The sequence below is a fragment of the Camelus dromedarius genome, chromosome 31, assembly GCF_036321535.1.
Source record: "Camelus dromedarius isolate mCamDro1 chromosome 31, mCamDro1.pat, whole genome shotgun sequence".
Taxonomy (NCBI): Eukaryota; Metazoa; Chordata; class Mammalia; order Artiodactyla; family Camelidae; genus Camelus; species Camelus dromedarius.
This window is the reverse complement of record NC_087466.1, coordinates 6,747,663-6,767,834: the sequence shown is the minus strand read 5'-3', so window position 1 is coordinate 6,767,834 and position 20,172 is coordinate 6,747,663. Positions and strand designations below refer to the sequence as shown.

At 36.0% G+C, this 20,172-nt stretch overlaps 1 long non-coding RNA gene across 3 annotated transcripts in view; it reads left to right on the top strand.

Moving 5' to 3' along the window:
* Nucleotides 1–20,172, top strand: part of LOC135319735 (uncharacterized) — a 35,194-nt gene that overhangs the window by 3,899 nt on the left and 11,123 nt on the right. For 2 of the 3 annotated variants that reach the window (XR_010378560.1, XR_010378559.1), the window contains exon 2: nt 19,568–19,630. This is a non-coding gene — a long non-coding RNA (uncharacterized LOC135319735). Of the gene's footprint in view, nt 1–19,567; nt 19,635–20,172 lie in introns of all 3 variants that reach the window. The other variant, XR_010378561.1, reaches the window with a different exon arrangement.

Sequence of the window (20,172 nt, the reverse complement as noted above, 5' to 3'; positions counted from 1 at the left end):
TCCCTGACCTCTATCCATTAGATGCCTATAGCACCCCTCCAATCATGACAATCCAAAATGTCTACAGACATTGCCCTTTGTCCCCTGGGGGGCAGAATTGCCCCTGGTTTGAGAACCAGTGGTTTATAGTGAGTCTTGTGCTAAGATATTTATCTTAAAGAAAATTTTATGCCACTGAGTTTTTATTATACATCAGGCCCTAAGTGTTTCACATGACCTAATGGTAACCCCAGCCCATTTACTCATCACAGTGCATATAAAGTAGGTACTGTTATGATCCCCATTTTATAAAGGAGAAATCTTGCTTATGTCTTCTAATGTGGAGAAGATGTTAATCAACTTCACTGAGCTATAGTTGACATACAGTAAAATGCACCCATTTTTTTCTTTTTTTTAATTGAAGTATAGTTGATTTACAAGGTTGTGTTAGTTTCAGGTGTACAGCGAAGTGATTCAGTTACACAATTTTTTTTTCAGTTTCTTTTCCATTATAGGTTATTACAAGACACTGTATATAGTTCCCTGTTCTATATAGTGTGTCCTTTTTAAAATGCACCTATTTTGATTGTATAGTTTGAGATGTTTTGTCAGATACATACACTTCTCGTAATCCTTACCACAAACAAGATATATGACATTTCTATCGCTCTAAAAGGTTTCCTTGTGCCCCTTTCCAGTCAGTTTCTCCATTCCCAACCCCAGGCATGCACAGAACTTTCTGTGACTGTAAGTTAGACTTGCCTTTTCTAGAGTTTCATATCATTGAGTGATACACAATTGACCCTTGAACAACACAAGTTTGATCTGTATTTAAACATAGATTTCTTTCAATAGTGCAGTACTGCACAATCCTTGGTTGGTTGAACGCACAGATATGGAACTTCAGATATGGAAGGCTGACTGTGGGACTTGAGCATCCTAGGATTTTGGTATTTTGCAGCCACTCCTGAAACTTATTTCCTAGATACTGAGGGATGACTATGTTATGACCATTTTTGTTTCTAGCTTCTTGCACTCAGCATGCTTTTGAGATTCATTAATGTTGTTGTGTGTAGTTTAGTCCTTTTCATTGCTGAGTGATATTCCTTTGTGTGGATATATCAGATTTTGTTTATCCATTTACTTAGTGATGGACTTTGGGGTTCTTCCTAGTGTTTGGTCATTATAAATAAACCTACTTTGACTATTTGTGCAGAAGTCTTTCTGTTGATATGTTTTCACTTCTTTTGGGAAAATTTCTCTTGAATTATAAGGGAGGTACATATTTAACTCTCCAAGAAGCTGTCGAATAGATTTGCAAAGTGGTTGCGCCATTTTATATTCTCACCAGCAATATATGATAGTCCAGTTAGGCCACATCCGCGTCAACACACTTCAGCCATTCTGGTGGATATGTTGTAGAATCTCATTGTCGTTTAACTTGCATTCCCCTGAAGACTGATGGTGATGAGCACTGTTTCATGTGCTTCTTGGTCATTGTACATCTTTTGTGAAGTTTCTGTTTAAATCTTTTGCTCATTTTAAATTTGGTTCTTTTTAATATTGAGTCATAACTGTTCTCTATATATTCTAGATGTAAGTCCTTTCTCAGATGCACTTGTGAGTAGTTTCTCTCAGTAGCTTGCCTTTTCGTTTTCTTGATAGTATATATTTAAAAGAGCAGAAATTTTAAATTCTGAGTAAGTCTAAGTTATTTTTTCTTTTATGATTTATGCTTTTGGTGTCCTCCTAAGAAATCTTTGCCAACCCCAAAGTCACAAAGATCTTATTTTATAATGTTTTCTTCTAGAAGTTTTAAAATTTTACCTTTTACATCTAGGTCTGTGATCGATTTCAAAGGAATTTTTTCCTCAATTTTTTTATTGTGGTAAAATACATGTAGTTTATCATCTTAAACATTTTTAATTTTTAATTTCGTAATGTTGCACATCGATCTCCATAGCTCTTTTCATCTTGTTAAACTCTGTACTCATTAATAACTCTCCATTCCCAAACTCTGCGGCGCCTGGCAGCCACCATTCTATTTTCTATGTGATTTTTAAAAAATTATTTATTGAAGTATACTTGATTTACAATGTTAGTTTCAGGTGTCTAGTGAAGTGACTGAATTATACATATATATACATGTATATTTTTTCTTTTCAGATTCTTTTTCATTATATGTTATTACAAAAATTGAATATAGTTCCCTGTGCTTTACAGTAGGTCTTTGTTGATTTTATGTCGAGTAGTATGTGTCTGCTAATTTCCAGCTCCTAATTTATCCCTCTTTGACCTTTCCCTTTAGTAGCTATGGTTTGTTTTCTATGTCTGTGAGTCTGTTTTTGGCTTGTAAATAGAATTTGTATTTTTTTTAATATTTTTTAGATTCCACGTATAAGTGATACAAATTTGTTTTTTTCTGTCTGATTTACTTCACTTAATATGATAATCTCTAGGTCCATCCATGTTGTTGTAAATGGCATTATTTCATTCTTTTTTATGGCTGAGTAATACTCCAGTGTATTGTGTATATGTGCCACATCTTCTCTATTCAGTTGTCTGTTGATGGACTTTTAGGTTGTTTCCGTGTCTTGGCTATTGTAAATAGTGCTGCTGTGGACATTGGGGTGCACGTATCTTTTTGAATTACGTTTCCCTCTGAATACATGCCCAGGAGTGGGATTGCTGGATCATATGGTAAGTCTATTTTTAGTTTTTTTGAGAAATATCCGTGCTATTTTTCATAACGGCTGCACCAAACTACATTCCCACCAGCAGTGTAGGAGGGTTCCCTTTTCTCCACACCTTCTCCAGCATTTATCGTTAGTGGACTTTTGAATGATCGCCATTCTTACTGGTATGAGGTGGTAACCTCATTGTAGTTTTGATTTGCATTTCTCTGATAATTAGTGATGTTGAGCATTTTTTCATGTTTGTATTGGCCATTTGTATGTCTTCATTGGAGAATTGCTTGTTTAGATCTTCCCATTTTTAGATTGGGTTGTTTGTTTATTATTAAGTTGTATGAGCTGTTTATATATCCTGGAAATTAAGCCCTTGTCAGTCTCATCTTTTGCAAATATTTTCTCCCATTCCATAGGTTGTCTTTTTGTTTTGTTTATGGTTTTCTTTGCAAAAGCTTGTAAGTTTAATTTGGCCCCATTTGTTTATTTTTGCTTTTATTTCTATTGTCTGGGTAGACTGCCCTAGGAGAACATTGCTAAGATTTATGTCAGATGATGTTTTGACTATGTTTTCTTCTAAGAGTTTAAGTCTCTAAGCCATTTTGAGTTTATTTTTGTGTATGGTGTGAGGGATTATTCTAACTTCATTGATTTACATGCAGCTGTCCAGTTATCCCAACACCATTTGCTGTAGAGACTCTCTCTATTCTATTGTATGTTCTTGCCTCCTTTGTCAAAGATTAATTGACCAAAAGATTGTGGGTTTATTTCTGGGCTCTCTTGTTCTATTCTAATGATCCATATGTCTGTTTTTGTACTAATTCATGCTTTTAGAGTCCCAAGGAACCTTTTCCTACCCCAAAGTTGCAAAGATTTGTCTCTTACTTTTTCTTCTTTGAAGTTTTTAATTTTAGCTGTTTTCTGTAGGTCTTCCATCCCTTTCAGGTAAATTTTGTCTGTGATGTGAGGTAAGGGTTGACATTCTTTTTTTTTTTATAGTTGCATATTCAGTTGTTTCTGTCTCCTCTATATATTTATTAAATAACAGCTTTGATTATTACAATTTTATAGTAAGTCTTGAAATCAACCTTCCATCTTTGTTTTTTTCCAAAATTATTTTGGCCATCAATTTCTATATAAAATTTGCGAAGAACTTACCAGTTTCTATGAAAACAAGCCTGCTGAGTGAGTGGGATTGGATTAATTAATCAATCTGGGGAGAAGTGATGTCTTAACAGTACAGTTGATCCTTGAACAATACAGGCGTTAGGGGCACCAGAACTCTGCACAGTTGAAAATCCATGTGTAACTCATAGTTAGCCCTTCAACCACATGGTTCCTTTGACTGTGCAGTTCCTCTGACTGTGCAGTTCCTCTGTATTTATAGTTCTGCTTCCACAGACTCAGTCAACCAGGGGATCGTGGAGTAATGTAGTATTTGCTGTTGGAAAAAATCTGCTTATGAGTGGATCCACATGGTTCAAACTCTAGTGCTTATAGGGAGTTTTTATTTTGTTTTTGTTTTGTTTTGTTTAATCCAAAATTTATAGTTGTTCTGCATGGAGTTGTTATTCCAATAGTAGTTACTTGGCCATGATTCAAAGCAAAATGTCTGGGTTTTTTTAATGCATGAGTTTTATAGACTCTCATCTGAAGAGAGCAGTCCCATATGAGCCCTTGTGAGTCCCTATTTTTAGACATGAATTATATGACAAGCAAAAGTAACATTAGCCATAGCTTTATCCCAGGGTTTGGTTGTTAGATTTGACAGTGGTAACAGAACCAGGAACCCTTTATTAGAGTTAGTTAGATGAGTTTATCAGTTCAGGTCAAAGTATTACTCCAAAACGTCTGTAATGAGTACACTGCAAACTTTTAGGGCGAGTAGTTTCAAAAAGTTCTAAATTTCATGTTCTTGTAGAGACCAATAAGGGAAAAGCCCATTTCATGTGGCCAGTGAATGTTAAATCACTCTGATAAACAGCTTCAGTCCTTGTAAATGACTCAAAAATAATATATGATTTAGAGGAGCGATGGATTAGGGTGTGCCCAAGGAAAAGAAAATTGCTATGATATGAGGAAGTTCAAGACACATAACCATCTGTGACTTGATGGAGAGGGATGTAACATAAAGATGTATGATGCCGTTTGTAAAACTAATTTCTCTTTCCATTTAATCTCTTGTTGCCTAAGAAAATGCAGCTAGTAATTAAGATACCATTCTGGTCTTGCTTGTAAATGCTGTTGCCTTCATTAAATTTCACACTTGTGAAAAGGAGCTATTAAGAGACAGCCTAAGGTAACACTTTTGGATAGCTAACTTTGTTAAAAATACGTTTTCCAAATTTCTTGCAATAAAATGTAATTGCATTTTCTGTTTTCACTTGTGTAGAGTCTTCTCACATATTATCTATTAGAAGAAGGCATGATGCTAGAGGGAATATATGTTAAACCCAAGTAGTACAGTGACTTTTGGGTTCTCCTTTATTTACCATTAATAATAAAGTTTTCTGTTTCTCTGATTTTTCTTTATTCACTTCTCAAAAGGCTAAGCAATGGCCGGGGAGAAATTCCAGAATATATACTATTTTAAAACACTGTCAAATTTTAAAAGATTTGTCATTAAATTAAAGTGGTTAAAGAAGCAATCATTAAGTAATCATTGAGCCTGTACTGAAATATCAGAGTACCTTGATGGCACATCTATAAAATTAAAGGCAAAACAGGATGGGGGAAAAGAAAAGAAAGGAAAAAAAAAACCCTATATTATCTTTTACTGTTGATAATACTACAATCATAGCCAATGGAAACATGTTCTATCTTTTCAAAATGGGTACATAATAAAATTGTTGCTGCTGTGTGTATGAACAGTGGACTAGTATGACATGTTTTTATAGTTTCACATGTTACAATTTTTTCCATTGGAATTCTTAGTCTTCACTTGATTGTGGTGGTGTTACATGAATATACGTTTATGACTGTAACCCCCAAAAAAGTGAAAGTTATTTCATGTAAATTAAACCACAACAAACCTGAATTTAAAAACAATCAAAGACCATACTATGTTATCATTTCTTACCAGCTTAGCAAAAAAAATCTAAAAATTTTACTATTGGAGATGCTGAGGAGAAACAGGCACTCTCGTGCCAAACTGGGTGTAGTGCAGAATGGTACAGCCTTTATGAGGGGGAATTTGGTAATACCTAACACATGCATACATGCATTTATCCATTGACCCAGTGGTTCCGTTTCCAGGAGTCTACATTTTGGTCCCGCCTCATCACACAAGATAAGACACTGCTGTTGCTAGTTGCTTGTGCATGCCATGGAGCTTTTGTTTAATGCGTATACATGCAAATAGAATTTAATTTTCCTCCTTTCATACAGATTTATGCTTCATTTACACTGTTCCATACTTTATTTGCTTTGCATAAGGTAGCTCAGAGAGCTTTACATATTAGTACAAAAAGGGCAGCCTCTTTATGGGGCTTGGGGGGTTTTGTTTTTAAAAAGTTTTTTTTATTAACATGTTCAGAATATATCCCATTGGGTACATAATTTATTGTGTAACTACTCTCCTTCTGGTGGACATTAAGTTATTTTTTTTAACCTGTCTTTCACTGTTAAGAACAATGCTGCAAGGCAAAACCATTTCATATATGTGCAATATATTTGTAGGATAAGTTCTAAGAATGAGAATTGCTTGGTAAAATGAAAGGAATATGTTTATTTTTGAAGAGTATTAACAAATTGCCATCAGTAGGGATTGTGCCAATTTATACTCTTACCACTGATGTATGAGAATGTTATTTCCTCTCAGCCTTGCCAACAAAATTTGTTACCAAGCTTTGAGATTTTTATCAAAATGATCTTATTTTAGTTTTATCCTTTGGTTGGTTTTCTATTAAGTTGCTGGTCTTACATATTAGAAAGATTTAAATCCTTTGTGATATGAGTTACAAGTATTTTCCCCACTTTGTCAGTTGTACTTTGCTTTTGGTAGATTTTTTTTCCCCCCGATATAGAAGTTTTTTATTTTTATGATGTTAAATTCCTCTCATAGTTTGTGGATTTTTTTTTTAATGAGACCACATGCTCTCTTTTTTTGAGAGGAAATAGGATGATTAACTTATTTCTAGTTCACTTTGTTTTATTTTTTTCTTTTAGTTTTATTGAGTTATAATCGACATATAACACTGTGTAAGTTTAAGGTGTACAGCCTAATGACTTACACATATTGCAAAATGACGACCACAGTAAGTTTAGTTAACATCCATCATGATATATAGATACCCCCCCCAAAAAAAAGAAAGAAAAAATGTTTTTTCTTCCTTGTGATAAAAAGTTTAGGATCTATTCTTTTAGCAACTTTCAAATATACCAGACAGCAATGTTAATTATATCATTGTGTTGTACATTACATCCCCCGTACTTATTTATCTTACCAAGTTTGAACCTTTTCCTTCATCCATCTTCATCCAGTACTCCTACCCACTACCCTTCACCTCTGGTAACCACAAATCTGATCTCTTTTTCTATGAGTTTGCCTTTTTGTTTGGGGTTTTTGTTTTGGTTTGGTTTTTTAGATTCCATATGTAAGTGAGATCATACAATATTTGTCTTTCTCTGTCTGACTTATTTCACTTAGCTTAATGCTCTTGAGGTCCATCCTAGTTGTTGTAAATGGCTGGATTTCCTTGTTTTTTATGGCTAAATAGTATTCCCTTGTGTATATCTGTGCCACATTTTCTTTATCCATTCATCTGTAGATGGACACTTAGCTTGTTTCCATGTCTTGGCTGTTGTAAATAGGGATGCAGATATCTCTTTAACATAGTGATTTCATTTCCTTGAGTTATATATCCAGAAGTGGAAGTGAAACTGCTGGGTCACATGGTAATTCTAGTATTAATTTTTTGAGGACCCACTGTACTGTTTTCCTTAGTAGCTGCTCCAATTTACATTCCCAACCAACAGTGCACAAGGGTTCTTTTTTTCCTACATTCTCACTAGGATTTATTATCTCTTACCTTTTTGATGGTAATCATTCTAACAGCTGTGAGGTAATATCTCATTGTGGTTTTGACTCGTGTTTCCCCATGATTAGCAATGTTGAGCACGTTTTCACGTACCTGTTGGCCATTTGAATATCTTCTTTGGAAAAATACTTTTTAGGTCCTTTGCCCATTTTTGGAATTTGTTTTTCTGCTATTGAGTTGTGTAAGTTCTATATATATTTTGGATATTAATCCCTTGTCAGATGTGTGGTTTACAAATAGGTTGCCTTTTCACCTTGTTGATCATTTCTTTTGCCTTGCAGAAGCTTCTTAGTCCCACTTGTATATTTTTGGAATTTTGTTCCTTGTGCTTTAGGTGTCATATCTAAAAAGTTATGCCAAGACCCATGTCAGGGAGCTTTTCCCCTATGTTTTCTTCTAAGAGTTTTATGGTTCCAGGTTTTACATCCATTTTGAATTAATTTTTAGGAGTGGTATAAGATAGGGGTCTAGTTTCATTCTTTTTTATGTGTCAGTATCCAATTTTCCCAGCTCCATTTAGTGAAGGGACTGTCTTTTCTCCTGAGTATTATTGGCTCCCATGTCAAATATTTGGCTGTATACATATGGGTTTCTTTCTGGACTCTTGATTCTGTCCCATTGGCCTGTGTATCTATTTTTATGCCAGTACTGTACTGTTTTGGTTATTATAGCTTTATAATATAGCTTGAAGTCAAGAAGTGTGATGCCTCCTGCTTTGTTCTTCTTTTTCAGGGTTGCTTTGACTATTTGGGGTCTTTCGGAGGTTCCATATAAATTTTAGGATTTTTTTTTCTACTTAAAAAAATGCCATTGAGATCTTGATGGGATTGAATTGAATCTACAGATGGCTTTAGGTAGTATGGACATTTAATAATACTAATTCTTCCAGTCCATGAACACAGGATCTCTCTCCTTTTGTTTTTTTTGTTTTTTTTTTTTTGGTCAGTTTGTGGATTTCAAGTTCAGTTAAAAAGGCCTTTCCCAGACTAAAGTTACTAAAGAAATTTGCTGTATTTCCTTCTAGTATCATTTTTCATTTTTGACATTTGACTCCTTGATTCATAAGAATATATCCTGGTGTATAGTGTTCTTATTTTTTTAAATAGTGAGTTGTCCTCACAATTTATTGACTAGTTTGTTTTCCTCCTAGTGATTTGAGAGACCACCTTTACCACATGTTAACTTTTCAAATATTAAGTCTATTTCTATTCTTTCAGTTTTGTTTCATTGGTCTGCCTGTTACATGTTAGAACCACTCTTATTGAGGCTTTTACTATTTTGTGTGACTTGTCCTGTTATTTGTTTGATTTTAAATATATATACATGTATTTTTTCCTCTCAGAGTTTTTCTGCCTTTTGTATTTCCAAATGAACTTTAAAGTCATCCTATCTAGTTGAACAACAACAAAACCCTCTAAAACAAAACTCAGTACTAGCTAGAAGCTTATTTTCTTTATATTAAAACTGTCTTAGTTGTATAAATTGACATCAAGAAAACTTGGATTTTCTTCCTAAGCAAAACATAGCATACCATACACTTTGAATACTAGAATTTTGGGCTTTACATTTGAAGGATTAAAATACTCAAAATAACATTCAATAAATTTTTTTTTTAACTGAAGATTGTGACAACCCTGCATCAAGTCTCTTAGCACCTTTTTTCCAACAGCATTTACTCACATTGTGTCTCTATGTCACATTTTGATAATTCTTGCAATATTTCAAAAACTTTTCCCACATTATATTTGTTATGGTGATCTGTGATCAGTGATCTTTGATGTTACTGTTGCAAAAAGATAACGATTCTCTGAAAGCTTATATGGTTACATTTTTTAGCAATTAAGTATTTTAAATTAAGGTATGAGCTTTTTTTTTTTAAGAAATAATGCTATTGCACACTTAGTAGACTACAATATACTGTAAACATAACTTTTTATGTGCTAGGGAAGCAAAAATTAGCATGACTCTTGCAATGTTTGCTTTACTTTGAGGGTCTGGAACTGAACCTGCAGTATCTCCAAGGTGTGCTTATATTTGTAAATCATAATTGAAAACAGGTTTCTATCTAGAATATATACAATATTCCCACAGCTCAGTAATAAAAAGACAACCCAAATGAAAAGTGGGCAGAGGATCTCAAACATTTCTCCAAGGGATATACTAATGCCAATAAGCATGTGAAAAGATGTTCCGTATCATCAGCCATCAGGGAAATGCAAATCAAAACCATGAAGCCACTTCATACCCACTAGGTTGGCTGTACTCAAAATGACAGGTAATAGCAAGTGGTGGTGAAGATGTGGAGAAATGGAAACCTCGTATACTTGGTTGGAATGTAAAATGGTGCAGCCAATTTGATACTTCATATGAGCTGTGGAGGCTGGGCCAGTGAATTGATTAGTGTTTCTCAAGTTAAGAAATTTAGAATATCCTGGATATTTCCTTAAGTCATGCTGAATGTTTCTATTGGCAAATTATTCTATGATGGTAGTGCTCTGAGAGGGGAATTCTAAGCTTGCTTATTTGGAAAATTAAAAGTTGGGAAATGTTTATCTATTAACCATATTCTAATCCTGATGAATTAAAATGTTTACTTTCACGATATTATTTAAAGGTTAATTTTCAGAAAATGAGAGGTGAAGATACTATTCACTGGCATTTTGCCCTTTAAAACAACTTTTTAGTACATGATTAGCAAGATTTTGGAGCTGTGGTAATTGGATGTCTTTCAGGGAAATAAACCATTAAAGTTTATGAGTCATGGTAACAGAAAGCCCTCTCAGTTCCACCATTTCCCTTTATCAGTTCATTCGACAATAAACATAAAATCCTCTGCCTGGAGTTTAGAGCACAGCAAGGGAGAGAGGGAAAAGCCAGAACAGAAAATTCAGAAAGTAATAAGTAGGAAATGTTCAGTAACCTTTTGATCCTCGAGCTCATGACAGATGTCCAGTGCTTAGTGCCCTGCTGGGACCAGCAGGCTTTGGCCATGGTGAGACTCCCTCTCAGTGGTTTAGTAACCAGTCTGTGGTCTCAAGGATTCAGGGACTTCCCAGATATAGCTTCTGGAAGTCATCTCAAAGCCTTCTTAGTCATTAAAAAAAAGATCCTGATGATAACAGGTAACAGCAACATTAACAGCTCTAGCCTTTGTGTGGAGGGGGCCCCTGATCATGCCCTGATGCCTGGGCAGCTGGTGGAAGTCCCAAGAAGGAGCAGGGTGTGGGCCACTGGCCAGGTCTCTGAGCACAGAGATTGGATGCCACTTGTCGCTAGTGTAGACTCAAAGAGTGCTGTGCTGTGCTTGCTGTTCCATACCATCCCTACTTAGAGGAGCCCTGGGGAGGACACTGTGTGAGTGATCACAAACCACAGTAAAACCCTCTAGTGTATGTAATTCACTTACTTTTCCTCCTCTGCCCTCCTCATTACTTGACTCTTATTTTTGTTTTTATGGATTTTATTCTATGTTTTTATTTAGAGCTTCTCAAAATCATTTTGGAAGTTGAAAAATATATATATATGCATTTCTCAATGCATATTGTAACAAGAATATCCAAGTTGACATACATAGAAAAACAGGTTTTTCATGATTTATGGAAAGCACTATGCAAATCTCATTACATGTGGGTTTTCTTTCAAAAGTATTCTGTGATTACAGATTTTCAAAGAAAAAAGGCATTGTTTGCAACTTATTCTTCAAAAAGAATCTGCTAAATGCCAGATGTTTTTTTGTGGTGAGAAAGATGTATCAAAAACATTTCCTTCTGTAGAAATCTAAGAATTCTTCTGTGAATTCTAAAAGTTTGAAAAGTCATATATATGCAGTTCTGTATTTGTCAGGATCTGGGTGGGAATAGGGGGAAGTGGGCTGGGAATTGGGATGATCTCAGAAAGCAATCTGGCATCTACTCCATTAGCTGTGACGTCTTTGGCATCTTTAGAACCCTGTACACATAACCACTTTTACTGATTTTTTTTAAAAAGATAATATCAAAGTAACCATTCTTTAGCCTACACAGTCAGCCTAAAGGAATTTTTCACTTCTCAAGCAGTTGTTTTTGCCCAAAGGTTAGGAAAGAAACAACTCTACCCTGTAACCTCTGAGAGAAAACTTTAAACTCCATAGTGCTCTGTTGTCTCATCCTGTACACTCAGCCAGCGTGTGTGTGTGACTCCTGATCAAAAGTATAGTTCTTGTTGGTAAGCTAATTTTTGTTGATGGCTATGTATAGCTGTCTACAGCGATGTGGCAGATAGCCTGTATAATTATTACAAGTCAGTGCTGGTTGATAAAAGCCATCCCACCCAGCCTTTCAGAATGTATTAGAGCTTTATCAGTTACTCAGATCTAGACTAATTATCAGCTAGGTCACATTCCATGTGAAGTTGATGGCCTTGCTACACTGTCAGAATTGGCTAAAAGTTTGGAAATTGTCATTTGCTATTACCTGCACAGAACTTCCTTATGAGTACATTTTTCAGAAAACCAGTGGTGGGCTAAAATAAAACTATTTCGGCAATGTTTTTATTTTAACCACTTTGGATGAAAAATTTTCAACTTAGATTGGCAACTTTTTTGATATAAAAGTTTCACACTTAAAGGCAAATAGATTAACAGTGAAAACCCATGTATCTACCATCTATCCTAGGAAATAAAACATTATAAATACAATTGAAACTGCTGATATGTTCCTCCCAGAGTATATTGTCTCCTCCATACCTGCCCTGTAAATTTGTTGTTATGATTCCCATGCATGTCTGTAATAGATTATTTTTATTCACTATGTTGATGAGATTTTTCCATGTTTGTATAGCTCTAGTTCATTCTTTTTCATTGCAGTACATTTCATAAATTCTCTTCTTACTGAGTATTTAAGTTGATTTTAACATTTTGCTGTAATAATAAGTGATGAACATTCCAGTAGGTCTCTTCTTGGACACATGTATGAGTTTCTCTAGAATATGTATTTCAGAGTTAAATTGCTAAGTCATAGAGTATAAATATCTTTCATAGATAACAAATTACTTTCCAAAAGTTTATACAGTTCACAAGCCAGTCATGTTGTGGAAAATCTTTCAGTTTGAATTTGTCTGATGTTTCATCCTGATTAGATTCAGTTTATGCATCTTTGGCAGGAATATCACAGAAGTAGTGCTGTGATCCTCTCAAAGCATCCATTGAGCACCTTTTTTATAAAATGGCACATAATTCCAATTTGAAGGCTTAGGAGCAAACATAAGGTGAGCTGATGTATGTTTTAAAACGGTTGCTGTGGCTGCCATAGGGAGAGCAGGCTGAAGGGAAGAGGGGTGGGAGCCAGTCAGCAGGCGACAGAGACGAGAGAGCCAACAGGTTTGCACTGGACTGTGTAGCACATGAGAGAGAGGAGGAGGCTGAGTGTGGCTGCACTGGTTTTGTCCTGAACAACTGGATGTAGTTGTCATTTTCAGAGACGTAGAAGATGTGAGAAGGAAGAAGACGGGAGAAAAATTAGGTTGATGATTTTTTTTTTAACTTTATCCATATTGATGTATGACACACAGAAAAGTACACAAGTCGTAATTGTACAGTGTGAAGTATTTTTACCAAATGAAACTATCCAGGTAAGCCAGTACCAGTCTTCCACCACAGAGTGAACAGTATCTGAACTCTTAACACCATAAAATTGTTTTGCTAGTTATTGAACTTTATGTAAGTGGAAACGTATGGTATACTGTCTGGCTTCCTTAGCATTCTATTTGAAATATTCATGTTGTTACATGTGGTTGCCATGGAGTATTCAGTTGTCTGATACACCACCATTAATTTATTCATTCTGTAGTTGATAGTCCAATTTATCAAACTGCTTTTTAACAGTTACTACTTTTTATATCTTGTTTAAGAAACATTTGCCTACCTTAAGGTCGTTGAGATAATCTCTTGTGTTTTCTTCTAAATATTTTCCCTAGATTTCCTGCCTTTTACATACAATCTCCCAAAACTTGATTTTTGTGCATGGTATGTAGAGGTCAAGATCATTTTTGAAAAATATTATATCCAACAGAACCAGCTCCATTTATTGAAAAGTCTCTTCTCTCTCCACTGCACTACAGTGTCGTCTTTGTCATAAATCAAGTGTGTAGGTCTGTTTCTAGACTTTCTCTTGTGTTTCGTTCATCTGTTTGTCTATCCGTGCACCAGTCCCACTCTATCTTAATTATTATAGCTTTATAACTGAGCTTAATTTCCGGCAATGAAACTTCTCAAGCTTTGTTCTTTTTCTAGACTGCCTTGGATATTTTTGGTCCCTTTGCGTTTCCGGATAAAATTTAGAATCAACTTGTTAATTTCTACCCACCCCCCAAAAAAAACTTCTGAGGCTTTGTATAAAATTTACACACAATAAAATGTATAAACTTTAAGAGTGCCATTTGATAAGTTTTGACAAATGCATTTATTCATGTAATCAACACTGCAGTCAAGATACAGAACCAGTTCCATCACCCTAGTTAGGTTCCCTCATGTCCCTTCTGGTTAATCCCCTTTTCCTCCCAGAGGCAACCGCTCTTGACCAAGACTATTCTAGGATTTTACATAAAGGGGATCATGAAGTATGAACTTTTTTATGTTTGACTTCTTCTTTTTTAATTAAATTTATTTTATTTATTTTTTTGGAGGGGGGAGGTAGTTAGGTTTATTTATTTACTTATTTTTAGAGGAGGTGCTGGGAATTGAACCCAGGACCTTGTGTGTGCTAAGCATGTGCTCTACCACTTGAGCTAAACCCTCCCCCTGTGTTTGACTTCTTTTGCTCAGAGTGTTTCTATACTGCCTGCCTCCTTTACTACTTTGTATTGTAGTGTGGTATTCCATTGTATGACTGTACCGTAATTCCTTTATCCATCCACCTACTGATAGCCATTTGAGTTTTTCCCATTTGGGGGCTTCTATGAATAAAACAACTGGGACTTTCTTGTATGAGTCTCTTTATGGGCATTTGTTTTTGTTTCTCATGGGCAAATACTTAGACATAGGATTGGGTGGATGTGTATTAAGTTTTCGGAGAAACTGCCAGTTTTCCAAGGTGGTTGTATCATTTCACACTCCTCCCAACAAGGTGTGAGAGTCCTAGTGGTTCTGTATACTCATCAACACTTGGTGTGGCCAGCCTCTAATTTAGTCATTCTAAAGGTGGGAAGTGTTTTTTCATTGTGATTTTCATTTGCATTCCCAGGTGACTAATGATTCTGAGCACATTTTCTTGTGCTTATTGATCATTTATATATCTTCCATTGTGAAATTTCTGTTCAGTCTTTCGCCTTTATTTTATTGTTGAGTTGCAGGTAATATAGATACAGATATTCATTCCAGAAACATAAATTCACTTCTGTCAGGTAAATTTATGAAAAAATATCATGAATAATTTCTCCTAGGCTGTGATATCTTTTAAAGAGCAGAAGGTTTTAATTTTGATCAATAACTTTTTCTTTTATGGTTAGTGCTTTTTGTGTCTTAAGAAATCTTTGCCTGACTTAGGGTCAAAGAGATGTTTTCTTATGAATGAAGCTTTCTAATTTTAGCTTTTATGTCTGGGTTTATGATCCATCTTGAATTTTGTAGTATGATTTGAGGTAATCATTGAGGTTTTATTTTTCTAAATGATACGTGGTTGCGTTAGAACGACATAGTGAGAAAACCGTCCTTTCCCCTGTTGAATTTTTTTGGTACCCTTTATTGAAAATTGGTTGACCATATATGTCTGGGCTCTTTTCTCTGCATGTATTTCTGGACTCTGCTCTGCCCACCAGTCTGCATGTTTATATGCCAAAACCACATAGTCTTATTTACTGTAGCTTTAAAGTAAATTTTGAAGGCAACTTCATTTTTCAAATTTATTTTGACTCTTCTAGATTCTTTGCATTTCCAGATAAATTTTAAAATTAACTTGTCAGTTTCTAATAAAAAGTCTGCTAAGACTTTTTCGTTACAGTTGTGTTGACTCTATAGATAAGTTTGAGGAGAATTAACATCTTAACAATACTGAGTGTTCTATCCATGAACATAGTGTCTCTCTCAATTTATGTCTTCTTTAATTTTTCTCAGTATTTTGTCATTTTCAATGTAGAGATCTTACTTGCCTTTTGTTAAATTTATCCCTGAGGATTTTTTCATTAACTTAATTGAAGTATAATCTACATATTATGAACTGTACCCATTTTAACTGTAGAAATCAGTTTTAATCAATTATTTTATGTTTATTGATGTAGTGGTAAACAGAATTGGTCTTAATTCTGTTTTCCAGTGTTTTTTCTAGTATATAGAAACGCAGTTGTATTTACATTTGGTTGTGATGTCATTTACTTAAAATTCTTTATTCTTGAAGAGTGTCTGGCCTCTATTTTTCCTTATAATATTGGCTTAAGAGAACAGACCAGTCTACTATACATACAAATAAATTAGAATAAAATTTCGTATCCTCAGTCACACTAACCGTATTTTGGCTGCCCAGTGGCCACATGTGCCTAGTGGCTGCTGTACTGGACAGCATAGACCGTCCCTGTAGAAAGCTGTTCGAAAAGCACTGTGTGGAGGGATGGGGGGGGACTGCCTTCTGGATTTACCTCATTGCTTTCTCCTGGTGCTGTGTAACTCATTCTAATAATCTCTGTATTTACAGTAAATTGAAAGTTATATATTTGAAAGCTTATTAATTAAGTGCAGATTATACTTTTATTTCAAGACCACCTCAAAAGTGATGCTGTGTCCTTAGCCCTGCATTACAGAGAACTAAGAATTGACCACCAGGTTTCACAAGCTGGATGTAGCTCTGGATTTTGTGTTGGGGGCACAATCCGATTTGAGGGAGTGGTTCAGGAGAGAAGAGGGAGAGTGGACGTGGTGACACTGAGTACAGAGCTGTCGTTTTGTTCTGGAAAGAGGAGCAGAGAAATGGCATATCCACGGAATGGGGACATGGGGCTACGTCGGAGCCATCACGGCACCTGACTGTGTGGATGGGAATGATTCATCAGCAGAGAGGAAGAATCTGACAGTGCAGGAGAGAGGGGGGGGAAATTATGGGCATGCTGTCCTTCAGGGGTCTGGGAAGTGGAGATGTGGGCTGTGGGGAGGGGCCCAGGCTGCTCCCCCGCAGTGCCTGGAGGGTAGGCTGAACATAAGCCACTAGAAGGGACATGAGCCTCTCTTCTGATTGGTTCTAGTATTTATTTACATCCAAGTGTCCAGGGTCATAGAGGCCCCTCACTGTGTTCTCCATTCCACCGTCTCATTCCTTTGCTGCCATTTCTGTCTTTAGTTTGCCTGGCCCCACGGCCTTTCTTCCTGCTCCACTTCTGACTTGCTTTTACATACTGTATGTTCAAACATCCACAATCAAGGCCATTAAATCGAAAGGGGGAAAAAGTCCCATTTAAATTAACCCAAGTGGGAAGTAACTGAATATTGAGAGTAGCCTGGAACTTGGCTACTTCAGGGACTTTCTCTCTCAAGGTACCTCTGCATTTGTTCTTTTCTCCTTTCTCCACTGCTGGCTTCCTCTGCTCACTCAGTTTTCACACATCTCAACTCTGCAACGTGGCCATGCTGGCCCCACTGACCTCAGTTTACATCATTACCTTTTGGCTTTGGCGTCAGCTGCAGAGATGTGATCTAGACCTGGATTGAATTCATGAGAAAGAATCTGATTGTAGGGGCTTTTCCTAAGGCTCTGACCTCCCACAGGATTGGTGGCGCTGTGTCAGCTGCAGCCGGGAGAGTTGAGTCCTTCCCCATAGAGCACCTCTGCCTCGAGCCGATTCATCCCTCAAGCTGAGGCTGAGGTAGTTCTCAGCAGGGACAGTGTGTGGGGAGGCAGAGTGATGGGCATTTTCATTCATCAGGCTGTTTGGATTGTTTGTAATACAGGAGAGAACGGCATCTAATTAAAACACAAACTTTATTTAATGGACTTTTAAAACATCTATTTTAACTTTCTGCTTGTTTATTTTTTATTGGCTACATTCTATTTATCACAACAAACCCTCAGCAGATATTTGTAGAATGAATGACTTTTGAAATGATAAGAACTGCCTCTTTTTTCCTGATTACATACCAGTTTTATTTTGCATTTGCATTTTTTGGTTCAAAAAGAAAATGGCTACACTTCAAAAAGCTCTGTATATGGAAAAAAAAGTCAGACTTGGCAAAATGCTGCCAGGCAGATCAGCATTCAAGCTCATCTACTGTCCCAATTAACTAAAAGGGCAGACTTTGAGTTCTGCCACTGAGAGTTAAAATTATTTTAGAATTTTAGAACTTTTAATTTAATAAAATATGTAGAGAATATTTATATATTTAAGAACATTATCATCCCCTGAAGCCCAAATGCACAGTTGCTACAAATTTAATAAATATCTTGAGATGGAATGCGAATTCATTTGGGAGGCAAAATGTTTCCTTAATGCCAACATGTCCTTTATTGTATTTGGATCCAGATGTTTGGGCCTCATTTGCTGGAGTGGATGAAGCATTAGTCTGTCAGTTCCCTGCTGTTTGCCACTATTTAGTATTATTAGAGGCTGTAAGCATGCATACTCATTGGGGAAGTTGAAAAAAGTCTTTTAAATTGAGAAGGGTACCAAGCTGCGGTCCCTGTCCAGAACTCCTGAGGTTAAAAACAACAAAACAAAGTACTATAAATAAAGCACCAGAGGAGCTTAGAGCAGTCCTGGTGGTACCGTCTCTTGTGTATCAGCTATCAGTCAAGGTCCCCAACACATCCATTAAGGCCAGTCTCTCCTTCCAGGGAAGCACCTAACAAAGCACATATTCCACAGTTGGAGATGCAGATCCTTGAGCATTAGAAGAGAGCACGAATTTTATTTCCTAAGGTGATAGGGCCCACACGGTTGTGCTCGTCAGTCCTCGCACAGCATTGTGCTAACCTTGCGTCCTTAGATCTACCCTGTAGGTTATTGTACTGAAGTCAATTTCTACTTTAACAGTAATAGCAGGGTATAGTTCTTAAATTGTTTCTTAAGAAATGGTAGAACTGCTTGGAATTTCCCTTATACTGATATACATATTTCATTGTTCTTATAACAGGAGTGTAATAGACTTACTTGTTGTCTAATTACACCATAAACCGTAGACTTCAGCACTCCAGTTCTCCGGGAGGTAACGTCCTCCGTAGTTTAATACTTACTGATTTTCCAAAGTGAATGTCTTTAGAGACGCCACTTAGGGCCAGAGCTCTGGCCCTTAGGAATAAATACTATGTGCGTGTTCATCAGCAAAGAATTAAGCTCCGGTGACTAACACATAGGTCTACTTCCAGCCTCTGTTTTCCGAGTCTTAAAACACAGGCGTTTAATGGCCAAATGTTTTATTTAGGGTTTTTACGTCTAGATTCATAAATGAAATGGGCTTATCCTTATACTGTCTATTGATCTTAGAATTAAGAATACCATCACAGGATGATTTTTAGCATCTTTTTTAATTTTTACATTTTCTGAAACAATTTGAAAATATAGAGTATCTCACTGGTCCCTGAAAGTTTGGTGAAATATACGTAAAACCATCTGGGCCTGTATTTTTTGGAGAGCTGGATAAAGGGGAATGAGTTATGATTACTGTTTTAATTTTATGGGCTCTGGTTTCTTTAAGTTTTCTTTTCCTTCTTGCACCAAAACTTTTAATATTTTTTCCTAAAAGTTTATATAATCTAAATTCCTGTCATATAGTTTGCTAATAACACTTTTCACTCTTTTCTTAAATTCCATGTGAGATAGTTCATGTGTGTAGCTGTATGCTGTAGTGCTCTGCAGTTGAAGTCACTTGCTTACCGCTCCTGATTCTAATTCCATTGCTTCCCTCCCCAGCGGTGGCACCACTGTCCTGCATCAGAGGTCCACATCCCCTGCATTTCCAGATACCTCAACTACGTATGTACGCTGAAAACATATTAGTTGTTATTTTGCATTTTCACATATATCAGCCTAAAAGTGTTCATAGTATTTTCTTATTAATTTTTGCTGCATCTTTAGCTGTACCCACTTTTCCTTCCTTTTCTGTTTTTCTGTCTCTCTCTCTGTCACTCACACACACACACAATTAGCCTTCCCATTAATTAGTGTGTTTTGTCTTTTTGGCCAGCTTTACCCTTCTTGATCTGCTGTGTTGTCTATTTTTGTTAATTTCTGACTGTTCTCCCTCCCTCCCTTTTCTCTCTGCATTTGTTATTCTTTTGCTAACTTTTTGGATCGAGTCATCTAGCTCAGTGGTGTCATTCTTTCCTAACACGCCACTACCACTAGTTCAGGGCAGCATCCTACCTCATTTCTTATAGCTTATACAGTTACATATTTGGAATTAACCTTGAATATAAACATTTAGGGCTATAATTTTTTCTTTAATATGCCACATTAGCTACACCCCGCTGATTTTTATGGATTTTAAAATTAATTTTATTCTTAAGCTATTATAA